This window comes from Haliaeetus albicilla, chromosome 5 (genome assembly GCF_947461875.1).
Source record: "Haliaeetus albicilla chromosome 5, bHalAlb1.1, whole genome shotgun sequence".
Classification (NCBI taxonomy): Eukaryota; Metazoa; Chordata; class Aves; order Accipitriformes; family Accipitridae; genus Haliaeetus; species Haliaeetus albicilla.
The window spans coordinates 6,590,818-6,605,853 of record NC_091487.1 but is presented as its reverse complement, the minus strand read 5'-3'; the positions used below and the strand labels follow the sequence as shown (position 1 = coordinate 6,605,853).

Below are 15,036 nucleotides of genomic sequence, written 5' to 3'. Positions count from 1 at the left end.
AAACGCAAGACGGGCACACGTGGAAAGGCTTGGGCCAGGCTGTGATATAAATAACAGCAATAGGGCCTCTCCACCGGTGCTGTGAGACTTACTCCAAAGCCTGTTCACATCAGAGGGAGCCTTTCTAGCTGGGTTTGAGCAGGTTCGGCATAGTTCCCTGCCAACACTTGTTATTTCCAAGTGCAAGCATGGCCAGACCAGCAGGACCATCACACGGCTGCCAGTGCAACAGGTAGGCAGCTCCGAGCAACATCCCTCCTTCGCCCAACCAGCCCAGTCCCGAGTGGCATAGCTCACAAACAGCTATGTTAAAATATACACTTTTTTTTTTTAAATATAAACACATGCACAGACTTTTCTAATATATAGGAACAAAAGAGGGGACACCCCGCTGAAACCCCATGTGCAGCTCAACTGCTCTCCGCAGTGACGAAGGAAATGAGAAGCAGAGACCAGGCACACACCCGCTCGCCGTGGCGTGGTTTGGCTCTGGGAACGTTTCTGGATTCCCCAGCATGAGCTCTGACCTCCAAAAGATGCAGAACGGTCTCGGAGCCACTCTGGAGGAGAAGTGGAGGGGTCCCTGGGGGCTCAGCTCAGCAGGAGGAGTGGGATGGAAAGCTGGGCTCCGGGTGCTCACGGGGACGGCTGACCCGAGTCCATGGCCCATCAGCTCAGAGGTCCCCAAAACACCCCTTGTGCCACAAGAACGAGTCAGGAACTATCCCAAACCCACGGTGCACAGCAGAAAGGAAAGGTCCCCTCCCGGGTCTTGGCAATAGGATGAACCCATCCGCGACCACGGCTCCAGCCTTGCCAGACCACGGCGCTCGAACAAAGCAAGCGAAACAAGCACAGGGTTGAAGGCCTTGGGGTTATCTTTGATTTCTCTATATGTAGCAGAGCTGCGTTTCTGAACCCTCTTTTTTCAGGCAGATCCTGCACCAGGCTTTGTAAACACACGTGCATCGCTTTCAAAAGGCTCACAAAAGCAGTTTTTGGAAAAGGAGGTGTCACGGTGCAGCAGGAATTTTTCACTTCCTCTCGACAGGAAACATCATGCAGAGATACAAAAGGGAAACCTACATGTAACTGAGATTTCTGCACCGTGTTCTCCTTCCAAAGGCCAACGCTCCCTCCCCTCCTTTATTTTTGGCTTCAGTTTCCCCAAGACGGGTAACATCAGGAATTGCTTGGCACAACGGACAGAGTCCTCAAGCTCCACGCACTATCTAGAGAAACTACTGCACTTACACACTCCCTGATCTCATTAGCCCACATTGGGAGGTGCATAATTAAGAGGGACCAGGCACCATCAGCCGCCTGCAGCATGTTCCCGGAGGATCAAGCCGTATCCCCATCCTCTCCCAAAGAGCAGGACTTTGCAGTGCAATTCAGGACAGAGATACTCAGTGCAGTATCTAGAGCAAATTAAACCTCCCAGGCACAGCAGCGAGCATGGATTTATTGATTTACGGAAAACGTCCTTATAAATTACTTCATTCAGATCAACGGGACAAGACAAAACGAGGGCTATCCTCAGCAGTGAGAGGCTGCAGCGCTATCATTTCAGTCCCATACTCCAGAAGAAACCCACTGTTTCAGAACAGACACTTCTAGCAGGGCTTCGCAGCGCTGGCGGAGGACGATACAGAGGCCAGCGCGCATCTGTGCCGTGTCTCACCCCGTCCCCACCTCTCTGCGCTACAGCCGGCAGAACCGATGGACGATTCTTGCAAGCGAGTAGGTAAAAATGCTGCTTGGCGTCAGCTTCGCATCCACAGAAGCTCCATCCACACCTGCTTGTTGGCTTGTGTAGGGCTGCAGCCACCGGGCAGGGTGGTGGGACCGCCTCCCTGGTGAGACGTGGCACGGATCCGTGCTGACCTCTTCTGCATTGTCCTCCTCCAGCCCCGCGAAGCCACATTAGAAGCGTCTGCTCTGAAAGAGTGATTTCTCCTGGAGTATGGGACTCCCAAGCGTCGCCGCTCATCATTCTTATCTGCTTCTCTTGATACCGATAGCTTAACGTGCTTTCATCAAACTCAAACTCCCTCCCAAGGCCACCTGCGGTCTGGATCCAGGACACTGAGACAAGGCTAAGGCCATCTTCTGCAAATGTTTGTTCCACTGGTTAAATGCAGCTGAAAAATAAATAAATGTCCAGATGTACCCGTGCCTTGTTCTGGATAGCAAGCATCTGGCTTTGGCTTCCAGACGTGGGCTGTTTGCTGGACTGAAGAGCCGCTGGATGTCCACCACCACCCCCCGACAAAGCGATATACACTTGCATTTTGTAGCTTCTTGATGAAAAGGCGAGAGGAGCGCTCAAATAGCCCAGCACGAAGCATCTCCCCAGCTTTTATGCACGTGCGGCACTTCCCCGCACCCTCATCAGTCAAACCGGCCCCGTCAACACCGAGGGCAGGGTCAGGCGCTGCTCTTCCACCGCGGGCTCAGCAGCAGTCCTGCTCCCAAACTGCTTCTCGCAGGAGCGGGCAGAGCTGACCATGGCTCAAACCGCTTTCCACAGCTCCAAATTACCTCCTGGGATCACATCCCAGCATCCCCATCTTCAGATCATCTCCTAGTCCTTAAAATTGGTGCCAATTTGAGACCTACTTTAAAAAACCATCAGCGAAGATGCTGAGTCATGTTGTTAGATGCCTCCAAGGTGGTACCTACGGAGGTCTTCTAGGAATGCCTCCACCTCATGTGAACTCCCCCGCTGGTTATATTAAAAATACAATTATCTCTGTGGATTAATAAAGGGTCCCGCATCTCTGGCAGCAACCTGAGGCAGGGACTCGCAGCAGCGATGAGTTCACGTTATCAGGGCGCGCAGGCACACACAGCTGTGTTTGTGGTCCCCATCGCTTGCAGTCACCCACGCCCTGCCACGCTGCCTCACCCGTTCCCCAAAACACACCCCATCCCCCGAGGGAACGATTAGTATTTTGATAAACAAACGTGTCTCGTCACATCTATTCACCTAACTCAGCCATCGAGGGGTTGCCATTCCCGCGTGCATTGGCTTTCCAGAATAAAATGCTAATGGCTTTTGCATCCCCGGTGTGACACCGTTCCTCCCCTCTGCTCAGCCCCAGGGCACGGCTCCCGGCTCCGCAGCATCCTTCTGGCTCCGCAGCATCCTTCTGGCTCCGCAGCATCCTTCTGGCTCGTGGACCAGGAACCGCTGCCCTGGACGGACCCCCTGCCTCCACCATGCTATTTGGGAGCAGTGGGGAGAAAACGGCTCCTTGGTGTGGTGAGGATTAAAAAAATAAACGGACTCGTATCACTGTAGCGTTTGCAAACGTTCCCTCATAGCAGATGAGCCCTGCACGGCACCGGGGGAGCATGGGTGGTCGAAACAGAGGGTGCCAGCCACTGCTCACAGCTCTTGGGAGCACAATAAATAACGCTGCGGAGCCCAGAGCTTGGAGCTGGGAAGGCTGCAAGCCCTGTCAGCCCTTCCCAGCCCAGGCGAGAGGGAGAGCGAGCCGGCACGTGTGCTTTGGGCAGGTCCTTACAGCCCTGGCTGCCGGCTCCAAGCACTTTCTGGTTGCGCCGTCTCAGAAATCGCCCTCATCGTGAATATCCTTGAGGCCAGGCACGGCAGCGTTTGGGGACTATCGCTCTCCGCTGCAGTCCTAAAATGAGCTCTGTGCTCTCGCCGTGGCACGGCAGGTACCCAGACGAGGCAGGTGAGCCCGTGAGCATCCCTGAGCACCTGGGGCTTCCCTTCAGCTGCTGCCCGTGCGATACCCAAAGCAATACAGAACAGTTTTCACCCTTGCCAGGGGACTTTCTTCCGACTGTACACGTGCTGCTCTGCTCCTGAGACACCAGGAAAGCACAAAGTGCCCTGCCTTTGGAAAGCGGTTCTCTGCTTTTCACAGCTAACAGAGTCAGGCATTGCCACAGAAGCCAAGGAGTTGATCTTTCAAGGGCAAAGCTGATTCCTCCCACCTTTTATCTAAAATTTGCCTCCCCTCTCCATCTGTAAGCCAAATCAGGGATGAAGCAGGTCAGTGGCTCATTCTTTTAGGTACCATTATGATACATATATATAATCTTTTTTGTTTTTAATTAAAGGGAAACTCATTCACTTAAACACTTCAGTCAGCTTAATTACCTCTCTCTCCAGGAGGTGTGGTTTTTTTTTTTAAATAACAGAAGCAATCAATCATCCCATGGAGGGCAAACATCCATTTCTCCCCAAGCCCCCAGCTCCAGCCACGGCTGCAGCCATCCGGGTTCCTCCCGGCATGCTGGGGTGGAGGAGCGGGAGAGCGTGGTGGGCTGGCACAGTACGGCACGCCAGGCTCCCAACACACAGGCAGATAAGGGGGTTAAAATCCAGCTACTCAAGGATAAGCTGGTCAGATACTGCAGATAAGCAAATGGTGAATAGTGGTTTCCCAGCCTACAGCAAATACTGACACGACCCGGTGCATGACTGTCACCAGGTATTTAACTCAGAAGTTGCCAATATTGGAGACCCTGCAGCTATATTTTGTTAAAGCTCTCCTGATGAACTGCTTGCTTGGCTATTTTGAAGCCTGCAATAGAGAAAGCTGAAAAGATAAAGCAACTCTTAGCTTTGAGGCTGGCACCACGGGCAAGATGCAGCAGTGCTTTTTACCTGTTGTTGTGACTTTTTGGCCTTTCAAGGACTCTCGTGGGGCCAAACACAGAAGAATCTGAGATGCTGTCACACAAGACAAATCTCAGGAGATAAAGCAACCAGAGACCCACCCAGCAGCTCAGGCAGAGCACCAACACAGACAGACCGGGGTGCAAACAGGCGGCCCCCAACGCGCACATGGCCACTTGCTGATCCTAATTCCAGGCACATAAATCCCCAGGTGGCACCTTTGGACTAATACCTTAAATTTCCCTGCTGAGACTTAATTTCCCTTTTGCCTTCCAAGACTAAAACTTCTTCCAACTGCTGCTCAAGCCGACCAACAACTTTTTATTTTTTTGCATCCAGAAATACTGAAGTGCTGCCTCTGGGAATTCCGCAAAGACGGAGAGGGCCCTTTTCTCTGTCCTGAAGCCACCAGCCATGCCCAGGTAGCTGCAGCATGGCCACTAAACTTTAAAACCTGTCAGACGATGGAAAGCTTATAGGCATGCTGCAAGACCTAGTGCTTCCAAAAGCTGCATTCCCCAAAAACCTGGAGCTGGAGGTCTCCACGCAGCTGCCCATGGAGCACCTCGGCCGTGGTCCAGATACAGGTTAGCAAGAGAGAGCAACGTGGGTCTTGGCCATGGGACGCCCCATCCTGCTCTCCTCCCCGCTCCGTTCGGAGGCAGCCAGCTGCGTCCCGCGTTAGCGCGTTTTGCATAATCAAAATGGGAGTTAGCCTCTGTAACCACAACTCGAAGGGTATATTTAACTCAACTGGAAGACAAAGAAGATTGGGTCCACCGCAGATTAAATTAGCTGAGCCTGCTTATGCCAGGAGCTCCCGTCTGCCATCGACCTCGCCTCCCACGGATTTATTCCTCCTAGCTCCACGATTTAGTGGTCCCCCAAGGAGGAATGGACCTGCTCCATCAAAGCTCTGAAAAGGAAAATACACAGCAAAGAGGCAGCGAAGTAGGTCCAACAGGTTCCCAAAGTCTTGGGCAGGACACAGTCTCACAAGGGTTTGCATCACCTGTCTAGACCCCAGAGCCACAGCGCGGGATGAGGTGCAGTAACCTGCACGGTGCTGCACCACCTTCAGCCCAAAGGGAGGAAGAGGAGGATGGGGTACAACGGGGAGTCTCCTTAAACCACCCCAGACCCCAGCTCCAGTGTGTCCCCTGCACCCCAGCACAGTATGGGAGGAGGGTGAGGATGTTTCCCTCGTGGTCTTCAGGACCTTTGCTTCAGATCTGCCTCCTGGGAAAACGTTCAGTTTTCCTGCCTAGCTTCCACTGGTAACATTTCACCCCCCATCTCCTTCACTGAGGTCTCACACAACTCAAAGACACGGCCAAAGATGTGGTTATTTTTATATTTTCCTCCCAGGAGATGGTATCTCCACAGGGCATGGCTGCCATGCCACATCAGATCACTGCACCGCGCCGGCTCAGCCCCACGACAGCAGGATGAAGCCTGAGGGAGACCCTGCTGCCGGGTATTTTTCTGTCTCACTGGCATTAAAACTCCCCAGATTTTCAATCAAGGGCATACCAAAAAGCAAAACAGCCCCAGCCCTAGAGGTAGCAAAGTGCTGTCCCACCCCCTCTCTCCATACCCCCCCCCCCAAGCACCAAAACCATCTTCCAGTCATCCTAGTTTTGCATTTTTCTGAGGCTTTTGCATTTGTCATTGGACTCCACAAGGCACTTGCCTCACTCAGATCCAGGTCTTTGTGGATCCAGGACTTCCAAGCTGACCTAAATTTCCCCCGCTAACAGGCAAGAACTGGGTTTGGCCGTGCCAGGATGTCGAGGTCCACAAGATGACCATCCTCGATGTGGCACGTGGGCTTCAGCACAAGATGGAGTTTCTTTAGACCCGCATCTCTTATTGGGCACTTTTACACTGGGAGAAGAAAAAAAAGCAGTACTTCCACAGGTAATCTAAGAGCTTTTGGACTTTAAAGAGCAGGGAGATGGAGAGCAAAGCAGGGAGAGGCTGGTTCGTACACCCATGGGAGAGGACCAAGGAGGATGGTCTCCTGTGTGCTATGGCACATCTGCAGCAGCTACGCCCTTGCATGAACACAACATCGTGATCCCACTACCAACACCCTGTAACCCACCGCTGGCAGAGCCCACACTCCCGGTTCGGAGCTGGGGCAGCAGCCAGGAGGGCTGGGATGGGGAAAACGGGATCCTTTCCAATGCAGGGAGCACCGTTCGCCCAGTGTTTTCCTTCCCTCCTCCCCTTGAGATCAGTCTCCCCACCATTCGGCCACGACAGAGAATCCAGGCATTCACAGGAGAAGGGATTAGGCTGTGTACTGCTTGTCTGTAGTTACTTTAGAAATAAAGGTGATCATAACAAATGTTTGCACCCTCACACAAATCCCAGTGCCCTTCCCCCACCTACACCTCCCAAAGCAGAGCACAAATCCAGCTGCTCTGCAATCTTATCTTGACGCAGAAACGGTCTGGGACAGAGATACAAGGGTTCCCCGAAGGCACAGTTTCTTAAAGGCATCTTTATTCAGTCGGTTCTCTTCAAAAATGCTGCACTGAAGTGCCATTCCCGGACCGGTTTTCATTGCAGCAGCAGCAAACACCACCCAGGCAGGGTCCCCCAGCATGGCGATGCAATTTCATCCCCCCACCCCAAAGTCACGGGGTTTTCCCAGGCTAAAAAGCAACCCAAGACCAGGGGGATACACCAAGGGCAAGGCACTTTGGGTGACCCACAGCTGAGTGTCACCAGGAGCTCCCAAACATGCCCTGGTCTCACCCCAGGGATCTTACAGGGATGGGGACCGGCACATTAATGGCGTCCATGGGATGTTCCCTATTTATCCAGCAGCTCTGCCTCCAATCCCACGCCCCGCTATCCCAGGGGATTGCACGCTAGCAGCCACATAACACCTAATCCCAGGTTTCAAGAACCAGAGCTACAAAACAACCGCACAAAGAGGCAGCAGTTCGCACGCAACCCGGGGAACCTCCCCACAACCAACGCCTCTCTATTTATCCAACACACAATCTTTACACGTTCAGCTGTTTTCATCCCACCCCGCTATTAATGGATGCGAAAGGCAGTTGGGTAAGGCGTTCGGCAAAAATCTCATTTAGAGATCAAGACAAGCTTAATTGGTTTCTAGCCAGACCCGCACAAAGATGGGTTACTCCACAAATACAGTTGCTAATCTGTCCATTATACGCCCTAAGCTCCCACCGACAAAGAAAAAGAAAATAAAGAAAAGATGCACAAAGGAATGCAGTATTTTGAGCATGTTACTTCCAGCAAGTAACACATCAGAAGCAATGAATTCTGCAAGAACAACAGCTTTGCTTTTCGTTGAAGGGAAAGGATAACCAAGTGGTAAACAAAATAAAAACAAAAAGACCTAACATAGATCAAATCTGCATTCTCCACAGGCAATCCCCATCCCTTTGGGGTTCCTGAAGAGCATTTCCAGCAGCTATTGTTTCTGCAGGCAGGCAGAAGCAGGAGAAAAGCTTAAGCGGCCAAGGAGACGTCATGTCACAAGTGACGGAGTAGAAAGGATGTAGAACCTCGTGACTAAAAAGCACAGGACTGAAGCCCTGGAGAGCTGAATTCACTTCCTAACTTAGCTGTAAAAAAAAAAAAAAAAATTAAAAATCACGAGTTTCCTGTGTGATCACATCCTAGATGATTTATTCAAGAACCCGGTGTTGAAAAGCAAGGGAGGGGGAGGAAGCAGGAGGAGGAAGGGGAAGACTCAGTCCTGTGGGCTTTTAATAGGCTTGGGGTTAGACCAGCACTGGCAAGCTGTTAGCATCCACCTGCGTTGGGCACCGAATGACCTGGAGCTGGTGCTGGGAAAGCACTGAGCATCCCACGAGCTCTGGTGAGAGACCACCCTGCTCCTCTGCCCAGATGTGCGGCACAGGCTCGCCCATGCCACATCCCCAACAGCGGCATCCCGCAAGCTTTCAGAACGTGGAACTCTGAACAAAAACAAAACCACGTGCAAAATGGAAAGATTAGTGATAATTTCCCTTCTTGGAGCTACGCAAGAATTTAGAAAGAATATAAAGCTGTCCTCCAAACGCAGCATATTATAAATTAGAGGGCAATGCAATTACAGCGCCGCAATGCCAGCTGCAGCAGCGGCACAGGTAGAGAGGTGACGAAAGTGCCTTTCGGTTACAACCTTCTCCCCTTGTGCAACAACCCAGGACTCCCAGCTCCGGCGTTGGAGGTCTGTTTATTTTCCCGAATTCGAGCCAATTCTGCTCGGCAGGAAGCGCTGCACCCAAGGGAGAGCGGAGCTGCGGATCCTCTGGCAGGACAGAGCCAAAAGCAAGGCCAGCCCTGGAAAGGACAGCGGTCATCTGTTTTGGACCTTTACAGCAACGTCTCTCAAGCTCCAGAGCACCTTTGCAAGAGCCTTTTGCAGCAGGTGGGTTCACTACAGGGCAGAAAGCCAGAGAGGTGCTTTTCCAAGACCTTCCTCAACCATGACGCGTGCTCCCAAATCCAAGGCTTAGCTCAAGCAAAGGGCAGCCTGGTCCCTGGCCATGGACAAGGACTGCCAGGCACGGAGGTGTGGGGCTGGTGCCATCCCAGAAAGCTGCCATGGGAACCCCAGAGCGAACAGACTCAAATTTTTACTTTCAACAGTGACAGCAGCTGTAATTAGCAGCACTGAGCACAGCCCAGATGCTGGGTATGGACATCCCCGTGATGTTCACTCACAAGGCGACTGTTAGATGTATTTTGTTTGGCTTCCCTCCCTATCCCAGAAAAACGAGCACCCATTTTTCAAAGGTCTTTCTCCACCCCCTCCATGCTGCCCAAAGAATCCATTTCCCAGAGCAAGAACGTGCATCTCAGGATGCCGTACCTGGAGCTCAGCCCTCAGTGTCCCCAGGGATGGATCCCTCCTTAATTGCTCCAACACCCTGCGGCATACTGGCAACACCAGACCCCAAAGTCTCAGTCTCGCCCCGACTCCCACCAAAATGAAAGACGTAGTCCAAAACACAAGGCAAAGGGAAGAAAATGTCGCCATGAGGCAACCAAGCTACAGCTGTGAGACACATCATCGCCGCTGTCTCATGCATCTCTCACCTAGTTCAGCCTCAACCCCAGTGCAAAGCCAACAGAGCTTCCTCTGATGCAACTATGAGCGATCCTTTGGAAAACCATCCGCCAAGTATTTCGAGGCTAAAGTTCCTCTTTACTCTCTTTTTCTCATGCTGAAAGCTGTCGCGCTATAGGATGGCTTGAAAAGCGAGGGAGATACTGTATTTTACAGCTAAGGGAACAGCACAATTTCATGACTATGTAACCCAAATCACAGCCCATCGCACATCACCGCAGTTTGAACACACCTATGATCAGCGCTGCAACACTTAAAAAATGGCAAATTTTGTTGAACCCGGTGAACAGAAGAGCAGCATTTAATACAAAAGTAAAAGTGAGAAAACGATGAAGACCCATTTCCAGCTCCATACCCAAAAGCAAACTGACTGTAGGGATTACAGTATTTAGCATGCTCCAAAAATTTTCCTCGACATCTTTTTGCTCCCTGTGATGGGTAGAGATATCTTGTGGCTCCAGAGCCACCAGCTGTTTCACATGCAGCTTGCCAGGCAGCACTCTCCACAGAAGATAAAAGGAGCTGGAGTTTATAAATGGATCCGAGCTGTCCCTAAAAAGACTCCAGCCTCTTTGCAGGATGCCTCCAAAATGCCAGGGTAAGGAGGCAGCACGTGGGCTGAGGTCTCAAAACCAACGTCTCGTACCCAGAGAGCTTTGGTAAGCAAACGGCTTACGTAAAATATCTGTCAGGACACCCGTCTGAAGCACCGGCTCTTGTAAACAAGGTTGCTCCAGAGGCACGGGGGATTAGCGCAGTTCAAACAGTCCTTGGCGTGACTTACCGGAGTACCCAGGAACAGATTTGCAAATTCAGCTTTTCTCCTGCCTGACGCTCGCCTGGCACCACCGAACAACACCCAGGTTCCCGGCAGCCTTAACCCTACCGACTCCCGCACGCAGAAGGTGAGAAACAGGGACGGGGATGGGAGAAGCCCCGTGCTTGACCACAGGACTTGATGGAAGAAGGAAACCCAAGGCGGCACCGCCGTGGGCCTGCTCTTCTTCTCCCTTGCAGCTGGAGGAGGTCCAGCACCAGGCCGTCCGCAAGCAAGCTGGGGGAGCGTCCCTCGGCAGAGGAACGGCAGCCGAAAGTTATGCATGGGATATGCAAGAACGGTGCCAAGCAAAACAGGGCAGCTGAAAATCACCGTGCATCTGAAAGGCTTAACCCGATATTAAGGCAGAGCGCAGCCTCTCTCCCCTGCGCTGGGCACGCAGCCGCAGCCAAGACACTCCTAGTGCTTTGGGGGCAGAGGGGAGAAAACCTCAGCAAAGGAAGCGTCCTTTGCACGCGATTTCTGTGAAAGCCAGGCACGGTGAGGGTATCCACCTTCCCTGCTGCATCTCCCCCGTCCTCAGCTCTGCCTTGGGCAAGAAGGTGCTGCGGTTGCCAGAAGCAGCAGCGTGAAGGAATGGGAGCGTGAAGGGTGCCTGGCAGCCACGGGAGAGAAAGCTTTACGCAAACAGATTCACAGTCGCTTACATCCACACAAGCATCCTTGAAGGAAACAGCTGCACCGGACCTCAGCTGCCGCAGACTTGCCAGGATTGCACACGAGTTCACAGCTCTTCCAAGCACCGTTCATTCAGAAGATGCTGAGGCCAAGCGAGAAACAAGCACCCAGAAAAAAAAAAATTAAAAAAATCTCATGACTAGGTGAAAGTCAGATGGACGTGCAGCTTTAGAGAGCTGCCTTGGAAAGGTCTGCACAAAAGAAACACTCAGGAGCAGCAGCGGGGCAGACCCACCACAGCCTAAGCTAAATGTCATGCAACACATCTGAGCCAGAAAACATCCTGGCTGCGCTGCCTCTGCAGCCATGCCATGGCAAGCAATTAATCTTGCTTGTTTGGCGTGGGGGAAGTGGTCTCCCGACTGTTCCTCCATCCTTCTCCTCCCTGCTGAGCTGGGAGCAAGATCTGCTGCTAGCAGAGGTTGCCCATAACAGGCACTGAGCTGCTAGGACATCACCCGAGCAGCGTAACATGCCGTGGGGTCTTTCCACCACCCTGACCCACACTGCTCAGACCTGAGTGACTGCAGGTCCCGTCCCAGAACGATGCCGCTCTGCTTCCCCCATTCTCACACTCCAGTTTTCTTTGATTTTTAGGACAAGTATCATCCTCTCCTCCCAGCCCAAGCAGTGCAAAGCTGGCTCCCGGGTGCAGAGCACAGCCCCAGCTCCCCTGCCCTGCAGCCTCAGGGTACAGGCAGTTTTGCTCCTGTCCAAACATAGTGCGTGCACTTTCCCGCTTGTTGATAGTCTACCCTCAAACGCTCAGCCCTAAAATCTCTGAGGACACCCTCCGTGCTACAAGAACCTCCATTGGGAAGACAAGCTGATCCTTGCTCCCTCAAATCATCGAAGGAACCAACACCCTGCAGAGCCTTCCCCAAAAGCTGCCAAGCTCCATAGCTAAGTTTTGCATATTGGTACAGAGCCCAGCTGCTGGTGTTTCATGCAAAAACCCCCCCAAGTCAGCCTCTGAATGGCACAATTTTGAATTGCCTTCCTCCTGCCACAGTGCCCCGGGGCAGGATCTGCCAGCAGCCCAGCCCACGGGCACAAAAACCCCATGTGAAGGATGAGCAGCAGGGAGCAACCAACACCTGGAGATCCCACTGCAGTCTCCTCTGCTCTCCTGAGCAGGGCACGGGTCAGATGAATTAACTGGGTCCTTCCCCTCTCTTTATCTCACCGATGCCTGGCTGCCGCTGGGTTGTTTTGAGCTTTGGCGTGGCTGCTTTCCACCCAGGGCCTGTGCAAGAAGGGAAGAGGAGCCTCAGGGCAAGACTCCTGGCAACAGCCCAAATCCAGAGATTGGGAATTGGGTCACTGGGTTCAGCTTCTGAAAACCGTCCCTTCAGGAGGGCTGGTAAAAGCAGCAACAGTCGCCTTCGCCACTGAAGCCAGAGCTGAACACTTCTGCTGCTCTTCCACCACACCCTCCACACGTTATTTCATTTACCCTCTCGTAAAAACTCTCACACCTTGATGGAGAAGCACGGAGAGGGACAGCCCTGACTTCCAGGCGGTGAAGCTGCATGCACAGGGAAGACATGATTCAGGTAAGCAGCACGTAGCTGAAAGCCCATCACTATGCAACGCTCACCCGGAGGAATGCAGAAGACGAAACATGAAGCCACTTGTCTAGCGAGGCGAATAACCCTTCAATCATCTGCCAGGCCCTGCAAGCGCTGGGGAGCTTGGCGTTCTGGCTTGAGAAAGACGAGGATGCCTCCAACCAGCAACATACCACCTCCTACTAACCGCACTGAGGACGCGCTGCTGTATTTCCTCGGTGCCGAGTCCGGAAGAGTTCAGCGAGAGCGCTCCAGAACGACGTAAAAGAAAAACCCAAACAGCAGCGAAGCAACTGGCGCGTCCTCCGGGAGGAGACGAGGCATGAAGAGCAACCCTGCTCCGGTGGTTTGACACGTTAGCGCCAGTCAGCAGTGCTGTAATGACAGGCTGGCGCGTGCCGCGGTGGGTGAGAACATGCCCGTCCACCAACCCTGACCCTCCAGTAAGTCAAGGCAACGTTTTGAACACAAAGACTCTCAAGGCAACTCAGTCCATGAGGAGTAATACATAGAGTAATTTACAGAGTCACGATAATACTGACGCATCAATGACTGTCACTAGGTTGGGCCACCTCATCCATTTGGCTGATTTAGGAAGAGGCCAGGAGCTACCTCCTCGCCCAGGTGCTCCAAGCAGCACAAACCTCTTCCATTTAGCAAATTCACAACAAACTCCCCCAGAGGGCTAGGGACGAACGCAGGAGGGAGCACAAACAGGACGGGGTGATTAGAGATTCACCAGGAGTGCACAGAGGTTACTCCAGACCTGGGCACAGCATGGGATGGGACACCCTTGGGAATGAACCCACCCAACTTCACCACGAGGAAAACACAGGCCAGATGTTCAGACAACTTCATGCATTAATTTGGTTAATTTGCTATAATTCAGGTGGCTGGTGCCCAGGCCACACCAATCATGAAACAAAGCACTGTCAGCTCAGATCATGAAACTCTCCAGTCAACTAACCACGTCTTCATGGTGTGCCACGCCGCTTCTCTCATCTCCACCTCCTTTGGTTTTCTTCTCAGCGGCCACAAAGATTTGAAAGCTCTATGACTCACTGAGCTGAGATTTTCTACACTACTCCAGAACTCCTGGTTCTTCAGCGTATTCCAAAACATCACAACAGGCCAAGAGGACAGGAGATACCAAGTGGAAACGATCTCCTGAGAGGGCAGGAGGGTAAGCAGGCACCAGCACAGCTTTCCTCCCAACCCAGCTCAGGTTGAGGAAGTGGGGGGGGAAGGAGAATCAAAGGCAAATAGCAAATCACAACCAGAGTCTTGCAAGGGGCTGAGGACTCTCTATTTTTTGCATGGAATAGGAAGTTGGAAATACATCACTAAGGGTGAGGGACCTAACGCAACATGCAGAAAAGCTTCTGCTGCCATATTTAACTTCTTTCCAACCCTTTACTAGTTGTTTCTCTCATCCCCTAGTATGGTAAGCACATAGAGTAAGTAAATCTATATGGCTTAGCATCTAGATTAACCAACACAGAAGTCAGAATCAGATATTCATTATTTCTTCCCCAATTTACAGCCCTTTGTTCAGACCACCTCTTTTTTCAGCACAGCACTGATGTCTGTTGTGGTGCAGGAGTGAAGAGTACACATATGATTATCTTAAAAGGGCGGGGGGGAGAAATCAATATGGACATGATTTGAATTTTACAGCATTCGGCTGCCACGACTGGCAAATAAACAGCTGTCCCAGCAGGTCCATGCAAGCTTAACAGCACAGCAGTAAAACGCAAGATTTTTCTTCCCCTTTTAAGAGTTTTACTTATATAAAAAAGTGTATTTAAAAAAAAAAAAAAATTGCAGGCTGAAGAACTGTAGTTAGGTCACACTCAGTTCCAGCAGAACAAGCGCATCCTGCTTCACATGGCCTCACCAGTCACTCCACAGCAGTGGCAGCTTTCCGAAGCCAAGTTAAGATATTTAATTACCAGCATCAAGTCAGAAACCAAGGCGTCCAACAAAATCCTCATTTGTGAGCGAAGCCTGCAGAAATGTTGTTGAGCAGGCTTTGGCAATCTCCAAAGCTGACAGCTGGATGCCCTGGCTTATCGACTGCTAGAGCACACGCAAAAAAAAAAAAAAAAAAAAAAAAAAAAAATCTCTGAAAACTTGCAGTGCTGAGCAAGCCTTCAAGGCAGCC

At 51.9% G+C, this 15,036-nt stretch overlaps 1 protein-coding gene across 6 annotated transcripts in view; it reads right to left on the bottom strand.

The window, feature by feature from the left end:
* DAAM1 (dishevelled associated activator of morphogenesis 1) overlaps positions 1 to 15,036 on the bottom strand; it is a 98,276-nt gene that overhangs the window by 80,323 nt on the left and 2,917 nt on the right. The window contains exon 1 of one of the 6 annotated variants that reach the window (XM_069783184.1): positions 12,488 to 13,282. The exons of 4 other annotated variants lie outside the window; for them this stretch is intronic. The gene's annotated coding sequence lies outside the window, so the exon portion shown is untranslated. Of the gene's footprint in view, positions 1 to 10,569; positions 11,111 to 12,487; positions 13,283 to 15,036 lie in introns of those variants that run through there. One more of the 6 variants, XM_069783183.1, reaches the window with a different exon arrangement.